The sequence below is a fragment of the Dendroctonus ponderosae genome, unplaced genomic scaffold, assembly GCF_020466585.1.
Source record: "Dendroctonus ponderosae isolate FM_Combo_2020 unplaced genomic scaffold, Dpon_F_20191213v2 Dpon_F_20191213_8, whole genome shotgun sequence".
Lineage (NCBI taxonomy): Eukaryota > Metazoa > Arthropoda > Insecta > Coleoptera > Curculionidae > Dendroctonus > Dendroctonus ponderosae.
The window spans coordinates 3603972-3619956 of record NW_026019016.1 but is presented as its reverse complement, the minus strand read 5'-3'; the positions used below and the strand labels follow the sequence as shown (position 1 = coordinate 3619956).

At 36.8% G+C, this 15985-nt stretch overlaps 1 protein-coding gene across 2 annotated transcripts in view; it reads right to left on the bottom strand.

Annotated features, from left to right (window-relative positions):
* Window positions 1–15985, bottom strand: part of LOC109546465 (irregular chiasm C-roughest protein) — a 101429-nt gene that overhangs the window by 53412 nt on the left and 32032 nt on the right. Inside the window, exon 3 of one of the 2 annotated variants that reach the window (XM_019917439.2) lies at window positions 13487–13528. The exons of the other annotated variant lie outside the window; for it this stretch is intronic. The gene's annotated coding sequence lies outside the window, so the exon portion shown is untranslated. The remainder of the gene's footprint in view (window positions 1–13486; window positions 13529–15985) is intronic. 2 annotated transcript variants of the gene reach the window in all.

Genomic DNA, 15985 nt, shown 5'->3' with positions numbered 1-15985 from the left:
GTTTTCGAGCGTTTTAGTGTTTTTATTGTAATTTGAAAAGCGTGTTCGATCTACCTTCAGTATTGGCGCGTTTTCGAATAGTCGGGCAATAAATGTTCAATAAGTAACATTAATCAAAATATCCCGTCAGCTACAAGATACACACCCTCGATATGTGTTATTTGCCCTCCAAGTCAAATACAAATAACGTTCGCCCGATTCCAGGTCAAACTCTCGAGTCGAGTTAACAATCGAGCAAACGAATAGTTTTCCGATTGCTTTGAAAGATGACGTGAAATTTATCTTGGCTTTCGAAGCCCATGCCATTAGGAGGATTAAGGAGCGTTTTGTTAACTGGATTGCGTTAGCCGTGACAACTTCTCGTTCAACGGTAGAAAATCGCAATGTTTCAATTGTTTAGTAATAAGCCGAGGAGGTGTAAAATTTAATGGAAAGATTAACGCTGATAACTCGTGCTAGGAGGGGTGAGCGTAAAAGCGCGCCCCATTAAATTCGAATTTAGTTTCCTCCTACTTGATGCGACATATCCTCAGCCTTTATATTTCCAGTTTCACACGATTGACTTCTGGAAACACCGCACGCAGGAGGCTTTATCCTCATAATCCTCCATATCAGGTCCGTAAGTCGCTCGGTGTCAGAAATAGACACATCTCGCCCGGATGTCGGATGTACGTGGGGTGCACAACCGGAAACTAACCTTGGATAAACAAATCGCTAAAAGCCTACATGTGCCTCTAATTGCCCGGATTATCCTTAACAAAGCTTTTATTTCTATTCTCCCTTTCAACTGTAATTATTCAAGAGGGGTGCTCACTGTTGAATGGACCAACTAAATTCTTGTTCATCCCGTTCTAATGGAAAAACTACACAAGCAAAAACTCATCTTTAAAAAACTTCTTCTTCTTCCTATTCTTTGAAAAGACCCATCTGGTCAATGTTGTTGATTCGCCTGTGATATGGATGTCCAGTTGGACATCCTTCCATGTTCTTCTCGGTGGTCTTCCATGGGTTTTTACCAGCTGGATATCCATTTGGCCGCACGTTGGCCATTCTTTCTGGGTCCATTCTTTCTGCATGGTCCCGCCAGCATCTTCTGCGATTTTGTCCCCATCTGATAACCTCCTCCACCTTGCAGGTCTGTCTTATTGTTGCGCTTCTCGCTCTATCCCGTAGTGTTTTTCCCGCTATTGACCTTAGAGTCTTCATCTCTGCCGTTCTTAATATACATCTTGTTTTGTTTGTGTTTGCTCGGGTCTCGATTGCCGAAAATGACAATTCTTCTTCATCCATTTCTACTGGAAAAACGACAACAGCAAAACCACCTTTAAAAAACGAATAAGTTTTTAATTCCCACCTTTCTTTGAAGCTTTGGCCCGAACGTGCATACCTAGATAGAGTAGTGTTTCAATCTACAATGGGGAACTTTTCGTCGGGTCAATTAACGGAACGATTAAGTGTGTTAGACGATGTTGTTAGTGTTGGCGTGATGTTAAAAGTCCTCTAAACTGATTTCACTGGCCGACTAATTGTTATTCTAACTAAGCGAGTGAGTTAAAGACCAATTCTGTTACTGGCAGTAAAAAAGCATCGTTTTTAATGCAGCTCAACCCAATCGAAAACATGTCTTTGTACGGCAACATCTACATAATTTGTCGAAGGTAATTCCCATTATTCCTATTTGCTATTTCTAGCGTCTCCGAGCAACTGTTCGAAGTGGGACGTGCCGTTCGGTTCGGACATGTTCTGCATTTCTTAAGCATGGAAGCGCTCTCATCTTTGAAGTATGCAATACCAATAGGAAATATATGTAGGAAATACGACCAAGTAATAGTATTGGAAGTAATAAATACCAATAATTGATTGGCAATTTTGATGGAAACCGGTCCAAGGGCACGGAATAGAGGGTTTACGTTGTTCGAATTGAGTTACTGAAAAATGTTCGCAAATCCATCTAACAAATTAGAAAGGAAACGTGAGTTTTGAACATTTTCATAACATACAAAAAACGTAACTTACAAAATTCCTTGCCAATGTGACAAATTTTATATAGGGGAAACCTTAAGGCCAACAAGTAAAAGATTAAAAGATCACCAATCCTAAATTAAAAAACGAAAAACTTAAATGTATAAAAAGTTAGTTATTATTAACGCAAGTGAGGTTCGGATTTTGTGTCGCTCTATTAAATTTTTCCAAAGTTCGTTTTTTCGTTTTTGGCCACTCACATGTAAGATGATGATTTTTCTGGTCCTGAAATTGAGTGTTGACGGAATAAATGGGCGGCAGACTTTTTATATTTATTAAAACTGACCAACCAAAGCGAGAAATTTAATCAGCGCAACAATAAATCTGCTATTGCCCTCTAAACCGAAATAACTGCAAAAATAGGCCAGATTGACTCAGAATAAGCGGTTTTTTAAATGTCCGATTTTTAATTGCCTGTATCTGCTCTAATATAGTCTGAAACACCCTGTATATAACCATTGGGAAGCTTCTAGAGTCAAGAGCGATCCACTGAACTAAAAAATCGCAGAAATAAAACTGAATTTTTGGTCGAAAAAATCATAAGGTCCTTTTTTGGGAAAAACTCAAATCAGCCGAACCGGAATAACTGCAAAACGTTGGCTAGTTTTGACAGTGGAACACTTTCTAGTTCATAATAAGGCTAAGAACGGTAGCCGCTGTTAAGTCTCTTTTTCTATAGCCAACCCTGTGAGGCTGTAAAAGAACTAAAACTCAGATAGATTTTTCACAGATTTGTATTCGTTTAAACTTGTTAAGCAATTTATTAATATACTATTTTTTGAGTAGCTTTGGTCTGCCTTTAATAGAAGACGGGAGGAAATTCTGTCTTTCTACTAGACAAGCTTTTGGAGGAAAAACACGCAAAAAAGTTCTGCAAACATGAATTCGCCTCAACTATACAAAACTTTTCAGGGACATTTTCTGTTTCACATAATTCATCAATTAACTATTCCAAAGTCGTTATTGATAAACTGCGGATGATCAATGTTCAAACGCCCTCGAAAAAAACTGTTCAAGCAATTATCGAACAGTGTTTATTCATGAGCCGTTTTGGTATTTTTTTCCTAATGAAGCCCGGGCCCAATTAAAAACCATTATTTGGCCCGATTAGGAAAACAGACACACATTTGCATAGATGATTGACTTTTATGTATATGGCTGTTTCAACGAGAAAATGAAAAGTTGGCAGCGCAAAAAAAGGGAGATCGATTTGAATTTTAAATGAGAATAGCAAAGGTGGTATTTTTCTTCGGTAATCTCTGGATTAAACTACGCGGCCTTTGTTCTGTTAATGAGTGTTCTTTTTCTATTTCGAAATCAGGGATAATTTGAATGGCATTGTGCCCTTAATCGACAAAGGAGCCGGCGAAGCTAGTCGGTTCCAGAGTGCCTTTGTACTTTGTGCTTTATTTAGACTTTCCTATTTATTGGCAAAGGGCGCTATTTAAATAGTCTCTATAGTAAGTTGTGTTCTTCGTAATGCAAATTACTCTTATCAATTCCAAGCACACTACCTACGTGAAATATTTAAAGTTCAAACATTTTCACCTGCCGAAATTAGCACTACAAATTTCTTGTTTTGCCATTAAATCGATACATGAAGCTTTCCATATTCCAAAGAACTTGAAATTGTTAACTGCCTTTGAAGAATTACCCTGCCCGAATGTATTGCGAAACTTTTTAAAATGCCGTTTTATCTGGCAAATTCCAAAACAAAAGTTTGCAAGCGACTGAAAGGAGCAAACAAAAAGTTCATTGGCCAGAAAGCCGCGTTAAAAAGCTAAGCCAACAGAAAGCAATTAACAGCCAGTCGGCTTATTAGCTTTTCATCGTTTTTGCTGACTTTCCAACTCAATTTTTGGCTGCAGCATAAACGCAAAAAGGAAACTTATCCGACACATGTCCCAGTGGCCATTTATGTGACAAAAAATTAAAGCAAACTTCTATAACCGAGCCTTGTATTCAACAGGTAAATTGTTCCCTCAAGCTTTTCCATATTCATGTAATATATCACTTTTATCTGTTGTACCTTAAAGCACACGGAAGGAAGTCGATTGGCAAAATAATAAAAACCTTGACGGCTGTAAAAAACACTTTATGAAATTAATACGACAAATACTTTTGCTTTGGAAGTGGATTTCGGTGAGAGGACGGATAACAGAATGCAGATATTGTCGCCTTAAAATGAGAGTCTCTATGAAGTAGCCTAACTAAACTAACTAAAAACAAAATGTATTTTTGGCCTTCAATGCATAGATTTAGACCTAAGAATATCCCATTATTGGTGTAAAAGTGTGCAAAAATGTGCAAAATACTGGCTCATGTCGGATGTGAAGAGTCCAAGGTGTTTTTCAAGTAACTCGTCACATTTCTCGTTTCATTGCGATAAAATACATTGAGGCAATTTGAGATTTGTTTCAAAATAGAATTCTTAACGGCTGTCGATAAAAGCACTGTTTAAAATTATACGACATTCGCTTTGCAGGAACGGAAAACTGAACGTAGGTATTGCCTTAAAGTGGGCGTCTCCATTAAACAGCCACGTAAAGCAGACTGAACAAACATAATGAAACAGCTCTTGAAAGCTCATGGCTACAACCAAAATTACTTATAGAGACTTACAAATTTTGCAGACCGGGTTTTTTGCGCTCAATCCAATTCTGCTTTGGCCTCAAATAGCTCATCAGTCGAGTGCTTGAGCTCATAATAATAAATGATATTGGCGGCGAAAGATTGCGACTGCTCAAATACCACTTGACTAACGCAAAAATGTTAGACTTTTGGGTCTGAAAAGTCCAACGTGAATTTAGTTTTGTTTGGTACTTTTGAAAACAACTGTTCATAAACCAGTGATGTTGATTGATGATTGATGAGATGATTGGCTTTTGTCCCAAATAAACAGCGAAGTAAAGGAGACAGAATAAACTTAATAATTAATAACTTCTTAATAAACAAGTTCTTAAACGATCACATTCACAACTAAAGCATACACTATCACTAGATTTAGGAAACTAGATTATTATTAACTTTAATTTTCCTTTCAAGTGGTAATTCGCCTTAACGACGCAACGAGGCCTATGCGCGACGTTTAAAGGAGCAAAACAAAGAGAATATTAAAATAAAGCCTCTGAAAACGGTTAATATGCATGATTTGGATTTGGTATTAGTGGTTTTTTGGGATTGTGGACCGGCTAATCTTTTATTAAATTCCCACCAGAATTCTGCTTTGAAGCTAATTAAAGAGCCGCCAACGTTTCAACGAATAAATGGGCTGTTTCATATTTCATATTGCGGATAATTTTACATTTTATTTAGTCGAAATGATCTTGATATCGAGAGACTAAAGTAATTTAATGCTTTAGTGGGTCCAGGCAATAGTTGAATTGCCCATACCGCTGCACAATATCATGTTGTATTGCAAGCGGCTTGTTTTTTGCTTTGAAACGTTCAAAAAACAAGAGCAAATTTAATGTAGATTTTAAATTGCGAAAAATAATTATACTTGTTGACGTCTTTATGCGAGCGAAATAGAAATCTGCTGTTGTTAAGCACTGTTTGTTCACGTTTTTATCGCAACATTTTACAATGTAAAACTACCTGAAAACAATCGAAAAACAGTATAAAGGACTGTGTGGGCAATTCTAACGTAAAATTATCCATGAAAGAGAGGATTATTTATTGGTAAAAACCAAATCCTCTAATCCTCTTATTCTGACCTAACAGAAAACTCATTAAAAACGCGTTTGGACCCGAATTATACCCCGAATAAAGCCTGTCACCCGTCATATATTTGTTGTGTATGAGAAAGATAATCTGGTTACCGAAATTAATAACAAAGTTTCGGTGTTCAAACTTGATACAGCGAACCAGACAACGGATATTGAAATGCCGATCAGCCGTTTCAATGTTTGCTGTATTATTTGATCCAAAATAGCACTTTTATACACCCATTATTAATTACGCGCTGAATACAATCAGCAGAGGCACAACGTAAAATACACGTTGATATTTCCGAAGAGTTTCGGTGTGATTTCCTTCGTACAACCCCTCGAAACACAGCCGAATTCATAAAATAAAACGCTCCATTGAAAAGAGGCTTTTAACGCGAATTCATTTAGTAACACCAACATATAATAGACCGCGCTCATAAAACCGTCCATTATTCAAAAATGAGTTTCACAATATATTCTTTAGTGGTGCCATACAATGTTTATACACATGACAGCCGGGTTTTATTGCAAAACTATTCAGCTTAAACAAAAAACGAGACCCGTTAAGAGCGAGTATGTTTTAACTTATTGCTCTTTACACACGTTTCTTCAATAAAATGTGCAATGTAAGGATGTAGATTGTTTGCTTGAAAGGGCACTTTTTCAGTTAAATGTTTCTGCCTAAAGCCTGTGATCTTAAAATCCATTATTCTAGATGAAAATATTCTTCCAAACCACACAACTGAGGAAAGGTGCATATAAACTTAAGTTTTTGAACTGTACTTGAGTACGACTGAGACATGCCTACCATTGAGCATCGAACATAAAAGTTAGTTTCTCGACTCAGAAGTCTTTGTCGGATTATTTTTGTCTCTAGTTATAAGTCGACGATTTCTTCAGAACTAAGCAGTAATGTTTCCGTGATTATTTTTTCGATGCCATCAACTCCAGTTTTGTTCTTTCAGATATTTTAAAATTTGCCCATTTTCATGTGCTCACGGCTCCTAATTGAAAACAGCTCAATTTCATAAACATTTGCTTCTTCAGATCTGCAGTTATATTGTATTGCCTTTCAGGCTTATTTTTTGTGCATTCTATGCAGATGGTTAATACTCCAAATGTTTAATATGTTTAAATGGAATAAGCGAATGTGAAATCCACATGGAACCGGAATTGGCAGTTGAATATTAGACGCCTAAAACTGTGTGACAAAGTAAAACCGTGATCAAAATTTCAGGCAAGCTTATCAAGCGCATCAATGATCAAATTGTATTAGAAAACACACCGAACGTTTCAATCCATCGATCGCAAATGTCGCATTTGGAATAATTGTAATCTGCCAACGAGTTTAAATGCTTAAGCCACATTTTCAATAACCCAATTATAGAGTAATCAGACTGTCAGGCAGCTTCAAGCCTTCACGAAATCTGATAACTGTAGCTGTTTATACTGGAATCGTGGGCTTTACATGCAAATTATAGCTGTTCAACTCAAAAATGCAAACGCTTCATAAGTAGTAGCTGAAACGTGCTAATTAATGGCTGACCACTCTATATAATAAGGCAAGTTATAGAAGAAAATAAAAATTCGCAACAATTGAGGACAACATTGACGCAGCAAAGCCTGTAAGTAATTCGAGTGTTTAAATAACAAGATGGTGAGTGGGTATAAAATAACCAACTAATCGGGATTTTCTTGCACAAATCATTTAATATTAATTTAAAACAGTATTAAATATATGATTTCGACCTGCTATTCTTTGTCAACTATATTTTTATATGCACAGAAAGTCCAAATATATTGTTTGAACAGTGTTCAGTAAATTGTTATTGCGAATGCAACCGCAATATTTTTAGGTTTTGCCTTATCTGTTGTTTCATTACGAAATTCGACTCGTAATCCTTAATTCATTCATTACGTTTTCCAGTATATTTGTGGTAATAAATTTTTCTATAGTTCTGTATGGACTAGATTTTTTTGATCTCTCTTCACCTCCCAATTTTATCAGTCGGGGACGCAGGACTTAATGTGACCTTAAAGGACCATAATGTGAAGATGAAGAGAAAACAAAATATCTGGTTAATAACGTTCCGCACAACAAAGAAATTAATTGGTCATTCGAAAAGGAATTCGAATTGGAAAACTTCATGAGCTTGTTTACTTGAACCATTTCTACTGGGCGACTACATTCGATATACCAGGGGTATAAAGATACAAAGTTGCTGCTGTGGAGCAACCAGTCGTGTTTAAGGCTTCCACTTTCCACTCGTCAATCTCCATTTACTGCGACAGAGTTATTATGATATTTTCAATCGCTAATGACACGGACATAATAAATTTGAGTTTTTTATGCTCACCTAAATGGCCCCTGGCGTTGACAGCCGGTAGGGGCAGTAAAACAAACGGCATCTTAATAAATCTGCCTGTAAATAAGTTGGGCCGCGATATATTTCCAGCTTTTACGGTGACAATGGCAGCATAACATGGAGGCAGTGGCGGTGAATTAACACCCCTAAGTAAGGCAATTTTTTTGCTCGTATATATTTCGACTATGCTGTCTTTTTTCCGTTTGATTAAGCGACCACGTCACGCCACATGGATGGAATAAAGCCCGATTTGTATCATTGTTGTGTCGGGAGGTCAATCTGATCTTTATGTGTCTCTCTGCGACCAGTTTTGAGTGAGAATTTAATGAATAATGAATGCGGTTCAATTTACTGAATTCGAGTGAAATAATGGGATTCAATCAGGCGCGGGTTCAAAATGAACTAATGTAAACATTAGCGCAACTAGGTCAATATAATGTGTATGATCCACACAAAGGACAAATATTATTTCTCCGACTGTTTAGTTGGGGGGTGTAATTTCGAATGTACATAATAATAATACGAATTCTGGGCTTTACTGGAAACGAATGTTTTCTGCTTAATGCTCTAAGCACACTATCGCATAACTTTGAAAGTATGGATGCTATAATCTTTTACTTTCGACACCTTTTTTGGTCAAACGGTCGGGTTGCGCGCACTTCGAAAAGAAAGTTCCTCATTTGTGTTTGAAGGCGCACCTTTTAAAGCCCTTATGGGTTAAATAAAATATTTTCACCTGTTCATTATCCATATTGAATTCCCACAACCAATAACTGCTTGATCATTAAAAAAGCACGTAGACCAGCACGAAAAAAATATCTACACTTTAACAAACAAGTTTTATTGTGTGGGAATTAATGCCATTGTTTGCTTTGGAATTATTAATTCATATTTCATCGAAAATCATGTTTTACGTTCGGCATGCCTAAATAAATTTATATTTATCCCCAATCTACTAATAGCAGTAACATAGTGAAAAAACCCGGATTACACATGGATTAAATTGCTCTTTCGCTACTCGTCCTGGGCTCGTTCTTGTTTATGTTGCGACTTCTGCCGAACAGAAAAAATAATAATTTCGAAAATTTTCCATCAGCCAATGATATACAACTTCCCTATTGCCGACTGAAATATTCACGATATCATAACGGGCCGCAGTGAGGCAAAAAATACAAATTGAAAACAGGAACGGCCAAAAAGAGTTCGGTCCGAGCTTTCGGGGCGCCAATCGATATTCGCTGTTTGAAATTCAAAGTGGAAACGGCTTTAGATCGCCCCCCATCTTTAATTCACTCCATTTTGGAAACTTTCCATTAAACTGGACAGTAAAAAAGCCGACCTGACATGCCGACGGTGACGCGGGTTGTCCGAAAAAAGCACTGGAAACAGTGACTGGAAAAAAACTGAAAGAATAATTGATTGCTATATGGATATTACCTCACCTTAGCACAAAAATCTTTCTGGAAATCATTGAATTTACAGGGCGAATGAAGAAGTAGTAGAAATGAGAGCACGAGAGGACAGAAACAACAGAATACCAGCCCTGAACGGTGCATAAGAGAGCACGTTCCCTCTCTTATGGGTACCAAAAAAAAATAAGACGAGATGGAATTTAGCTAACATTTTCAACTGAAACTTTAATCACGAAGCCATAGTCTTCATCATCCCTTCAAGAACTAACTATTAATATAAGTTTTACAATATGAATTTAATCAAATGTTAATTTGAGATGTATTTATTTAGTCAGTTGCAATACACATAATTAACTGCAAAAATATATTTCTCGCAATAAGTTTTAAGCAAAAAGCTAAATTAAAACGTTTGTTTGTCTGGACTTTTTGCGTGTTTTCCGGTCGTCTAATTGCAATTGTGATGAATAAGAAAAAGAGATTTTCCATTCTACATCATCATTTGTCGAGAAACAATCGCGCAAAGCATTATTTAAAAATTATTATCTTCACTTAGCATGAAACCTGATGGTTTATGAGCGAAAAAAACCTCAACATAATGCGGACAATAAGCTCTACCGGAGTATCGGATTTTCTCTGAACAAAACAAAGAGATAAAGTGCACAAAAGAAAATTCTGTTTTTCACCGGCGCACATCATCTCGTCGCGGCGCCTTTGCAATATTTAGTCGTTGATTTTCTTGAAAGTTTTCTTTTCAGTATTAGTCTCGCCTAGTTTGCTTAATTCCCGGCTTGGTTTCATTATTTACCCGATTTTGCTCAGAAACCCGCAAAACATTCCCTCTAGCCAATAACGAAAGCATATTTTCCAATTTTTTTACAACGTTGTTTTATTTTCTTCAGCTCTGTTTTCCCTGGACTAATCATATCACTCTGATGCCCCTCTGTATAAGAAATAAATAAATATATAAGGGGAAGTTGACAACTAGGAATCATAAAATCATCATTAAAAATTCCTGTATGTGTCTCAAGTTTCTGGATATTTATACAAGCCAGTTGGGAAAACAGTAGGGGTTCCGACGACTTCTAAACAGAAAATGCTGGTTGACATTTTTATACAGGAAACACATAAAATAGTGGAAAGCCGCCCCATAAACGGCGTGTTACTTTTATTATTCATTCCCTTTATAAGCCAGCTTGTCGCTTCTAGAAACAGATCAGGGCGAATGTCTGAAAAACCGCTTCAAATAGAATCGGGGTATTAGAAATATCCGCCTTAAATTCGTTCTGACATGCAGAGCAATCTGAATTTAAATTAGTGATCGCTACTGTGCATTTTGAACGTTGAAAAGCATCGGAAGTTTCTTAAGTATCTTTCACCGACAATTTAGGATGTTCCCTAAGGAAAACTATCTATCAAATTACCCAGACAGTTTGTGCTGATTGCATGTAAATTTCGCGAAACTCCAAAAAAAGTTCGGCTTTTGCGGCCATTGTTTGAAACTGGTGAGTTTTTAGGGCTTTTAGGTAGCGGTGGAAAAAAAATATTCCTGGCATTTCGCAAAGCGGAACACTGCTGAAGATGCAAGAAGCCACCCGACCTTGCAAATTTCAGGAAGAAATTCTTTTCCGCGGCAACCTGGAAGCCCGAAAACTCACCAGTGTCCATAACGTCCCTGCTAAATCTCTCCCCTTTGCCGGGTTGTTCCAACATATATGTATATACACTTTTTCAATCTCGCAATGTTCTAAATTGGCCTCAAAGTTGAAGTTGATAATGAATAATCAATCTTCCAATATACGCCTAAACTGATGGAAAACTAAAAGGGATTCGACCCTCGACAGTCGACAGGAAGTCGGGGATTTCGTTAAACCGCCTATGTCTAAAAGTTGTCTTCGAACATGAAATTTGTATACGTTTCCAGAACCTCCCCCCATTTCCTTCTGATATTGCAGGATACGAACAAAACAGACGGTGTAATTTTAGACCGGGTTCGTTTGAATCTGAGAGTTACTATTTATAAGTTGGTCTGGAATGGGGGGCGTTCAACGTATCTTCTTACATTGTTTCAATTAGGCAAATCTGTTCAATCAACGGAATTGATCTTTTTTCCCTCAAACTCGTCAGTCACCTAAATTGAAACTCTCCCTTGCCTGACTTTAACAATTTTATTCCAGATTCAACTGTCTAAAACGTTGAACCATTGGAATTTATCTGGCCGAATAATCGGGAAAATTCGGGCTTCAATTAAAATATAACGCATGAGTCGTCCCTTCAATATGAGATTTGATACATTTTTTTCTAGCGAACAATTGTGGTAAAAACAATGCAAATCGATAGCGCTCAAAGTGCTGGTTCCCTGATTTATACGACGCTTAATGTTAACTTAACTTCTCCAAAGATAATTTGAGAATTTTCCATATTTTCCATCACGAATAACACCAGCAAATAAATGATGACCTTCATATAAACCGGGCATGTTTAAGCACTTGAACAAATAATTTTGTTGCATTTTATACAGTTTGCAAATCCATATTGATAACAATATACGGTATGTTTGAACCAAATAGAATAAAACCGATTTTAATCCTGAACTACATCTGTTTGCGGCACATATTTTCAGGCCTTTGTTGTAATATTTGTTCATATGTGGAAATGTTATTGTACAAACGCCAATTTTTCGATCGGCAATTTTTTCATTTGAAATTATAAAATTAAACACTTTTTGATTTAACGCTTCAGATAGAGAACTTGATGGGGGGTTTTGAATTTGTTATTTCAGTTTGAGCGCGTTTACTTAGAGGGTTTTTCTTTAAATAGAAAATTAATTGCTTCATTTGAATTTCAATATTTTATAAAGCCGGCTGGAAATGCATTGATTTTCTATGAATTTTTGGGTTCAGGAATGAGGAGATTTTAGAATTCGACATGAAAAATATGATATTTTGCAATTTTGAAACTGTCAACATCTACTTAACACCCAGACATATATGTTGAAGAGATTGTTCTGTGAGAATATATACTTTTTTATCTGTAAGTACATTCAGAGGGATGCGTTTCCCTTTGCTCGTTTGCAGATTAACATTTCCAAAGCAAATGTAAATAAATTCGGCTGATGTTTTCTTTATTTTCCTTAATTTCATCGTGATCAACCTTAGACAATAAAAGGAGTCAAAGGCTTCACAATTCCATTAGATGCTGAAAACGCGCTGTTAATAACGCCCATTTAACTTTTAACTAAGACTAAACTTTTCCTTAATAGGATTCTTAAAGTTGCTTTCTGGAACTACCAGCCAGTAGACATAATAAGCAAATAACTTTGTCCAAATTTGTCGTGAAATGCAGTTTTCATTATGTCGGGAAATTTACGACTGTATATATTTTCCGTCTCTTAGGACTCAGGCAAAACTTTAAATTATGAAATAGTATCGCTCGCTTTGTTTTGGGACTCGTTACAGCGTCTGCCATAGAGTTTTCAGGCAGAAATTAACGTTAGTATGGAAATTAGGTGGGAACTAATGAGGTTCAAGCCATGGTGTTTGTCCTCGTCAATGTTGAACAATTTGCCAGACAGTGTTGGCTCAATTTTCAACGCCAAGTTTCACTCGAGCCTCGCTTAGAAGATAATTTGCTTCTTTTGCAAGCACAGCACATTTATACGTTTTATTTAGTCGAATATTTATGTTAATATACTTTTTCATTATTGATACTAATTATTTAACTACTTAGCTTGGAAACAGTTTCAGTTCAGTTGACACCTCTAATAGAATAGTGAAATCATGTTTTTGCGCCATGAACTTCACCATCTTCATTCATTAATGATTTGCATGATTTGCAAATAAACAAATTTTTTCTTTTAAGTTTGATTCTACTTTATTGAGACAAGAGCTACTGGAAGCCCAATTTTCGATGTTTTCCGCAATGGGACATTCAAGGGGAGTTTTTACCGCAAACTAGATCTACCTCGCCTTCACATTACCTGCACTTGAACAGATGCTACTGATGTGATGCAATTTCTTACCTGCAAATAAAAAACCAATTAGTTGAATGATGCATTTTGACCAAAACATGTGTAAATTTTAATAAAATGCTTACAAGAACATGAAATGGTGAATTTGGCAAGGCGAAAAATGCAAAGCAATTTTTCGTTCAGAGCTAAATCCAATGGTCGTTCACATTGCGAGCAAACTCGAAAACAACGAGCATCCGACAAGTCTCATCCTTGATAAGGCTAGACAGAACTTATTTTAATAGTCGTATCTTGACTTTTCCAGGCTACACGCCGGTAATCTGCTGGCTGTGCTGGGAAAAGTCGAATCCTCACTCCATTTCTTTGATAACTTAACTTTAAATTTTAATGTTATAGTGCCGTTGCTTTGTCTCGAACAGCCAGTCACTGTGTCAGAAAGTTTTCGTTGCGAAATTAAGTTTCGAGGGAAATAACGTGCAAAAGGTGCAGCTAGTTTAATTATATTTTGGGAAAATATGATAGAGAAGTTTTCGGAAAATCTAGAAAAGCTTTGACTGCGAACTTTTCAGCAAATACATTATAATGCGCTTTCGGTGAGCCATTAGCAGCTTGCCAGGTCTGGGGCTTTTCCTGAAGAAGACATCCTTATAATAATCCAGGCAACATCAAAGTGGAGCCTTGTTATTTTCCACGTATTGAACATTATTTGTCTGTTTGTGTCTAGTCTAAGATGCGGAAATATCCCATTTTCGGGATATTCGCAGATGAAAGACCGGCATATGTAGATTCGTTCCGTCTTACTGGTGTAAGAAAATGGACTAATTTAAATATTCATGTCGGATCTGGGGCTGTATATATCATAGAGCATGTTGAATAAAGCATTATCAAACAAGGGCAACATTTCGTTGCAATTACCAGCTGATTTTCATAAATTACTGGTACTGAATCCTACTGCTCTGAGTATATCGGTTGTATCTAGTTAAAATTTACACTGCAGATCTGTTTTAATAACTTTAAAGTTTATTTTCCTGATTTCCATTGTCGTCTATTAAAACCTCTTCAGGATTACAATCTATGGTTTCAAGGTACTAAAAACAAATTAAGGAGATTATTCACAACTCATGTTTTCCTGCTCTAAGCAGCTGTTCACCGTTTAAGCTCAAAAGCTTCGAGCCTAAAAATTAGTCGCGTAATCAAATAAATAACGGTGTCCACTTCTGAAGCGTGCTCTAACATCAAGAAGTAAAAGACACCTTTTATTAACTTAATTTAGAGGTACGCAGCCCACGGCCTATCATAAATTCGAGGGATTTTATGGGTCCAGAGGGGCTCAGGGGCGCAGATAAGAAAGTTAAGCGCAACGTAATGCTTCACGAACATTTTACGCAAACAGCACATAAATAATTAAATATTCAACTTGTCAGTGATGATAACGGCGAGTTAAGATGTTTGGTAGAGTTTAATAAATTGGTAAAATAACCAGTTAGATCGCAATCTAAAATTCAGTTTGAGTCGGAAAAGGAAGCTCAAGCAATGTGTGTATTAAAAAGAGAACAAACCTACTCCCCCCTTACTGCTTAGCGAGTGTTCCTTCTCTTTCCAGTGAACGCATTAAAAGCGCTGTCTTGCTTTAGTCGTATATTCGGCAAAACGGAAAAATTCTTTTAGCAGATCTGTACATGGAAAATCCAATTATTTGATACTTATCCCCGCTTGAGTTGTCCCTTTTCGTTCAGGTTTATCTATAAAAAACTATCGATTAAACTGGCATTAGCCCGAAGAAACAGTCGGGCCAGTATTAGAGATTCGTGTCCCGATCGGAAACTCCTCTTCGAGTTAATTAAGAAACTTAGAGCAGCTTTACAAAACGGCTAAACGAAGAGCGAATTAGGGTATACTAATAGTAAAAATGTGCGGCAAACTTTGTTTGCTCGGGCCGCCGTTTTCCCAAAGGATTTAACGGCTTTTTATCATATTGAAGGGCTTTTGAACGTCCCCCTGTTTTCCGAACTAGGGAAAGATTTTATGGAAAATGGGGGTTTTCCGAAAATTATCTACAGATTTGTTTTCAACCACACAAACACAGCACACACACAGTATTACATCCGGTGCAGCTCGGTTTGAAATATCACCTCATGCAACAAACAGATTTATTTTGGTAAACGTTCCTTCTGTAAGTAATTATTTTCCTGAAATTCGCCATTTATTTTGCGGCAAAAACTTACGGTACTTGAGGCGAAGTCCAGATCCGCTGTGCGTTTCAAATTTGTTATATGACTCCCGGCCAACGGCCAAAGTTACATTGACTGATGTTTGGTAATTACAATTTACCTGTTACCATTTTCCTTTCCTGAATTTTATGGCATATTTCATGGATGAACGCTACGAAAAGGTAATATTTATTTTTGCCATTAGTCCAGCCAGGCCTGCACGCCACGTTAATCTTTAAATATTTCAAACTTCAAATTCATTTACGTTAAATTAATAATGGTAGTTGTCGAAATTGGG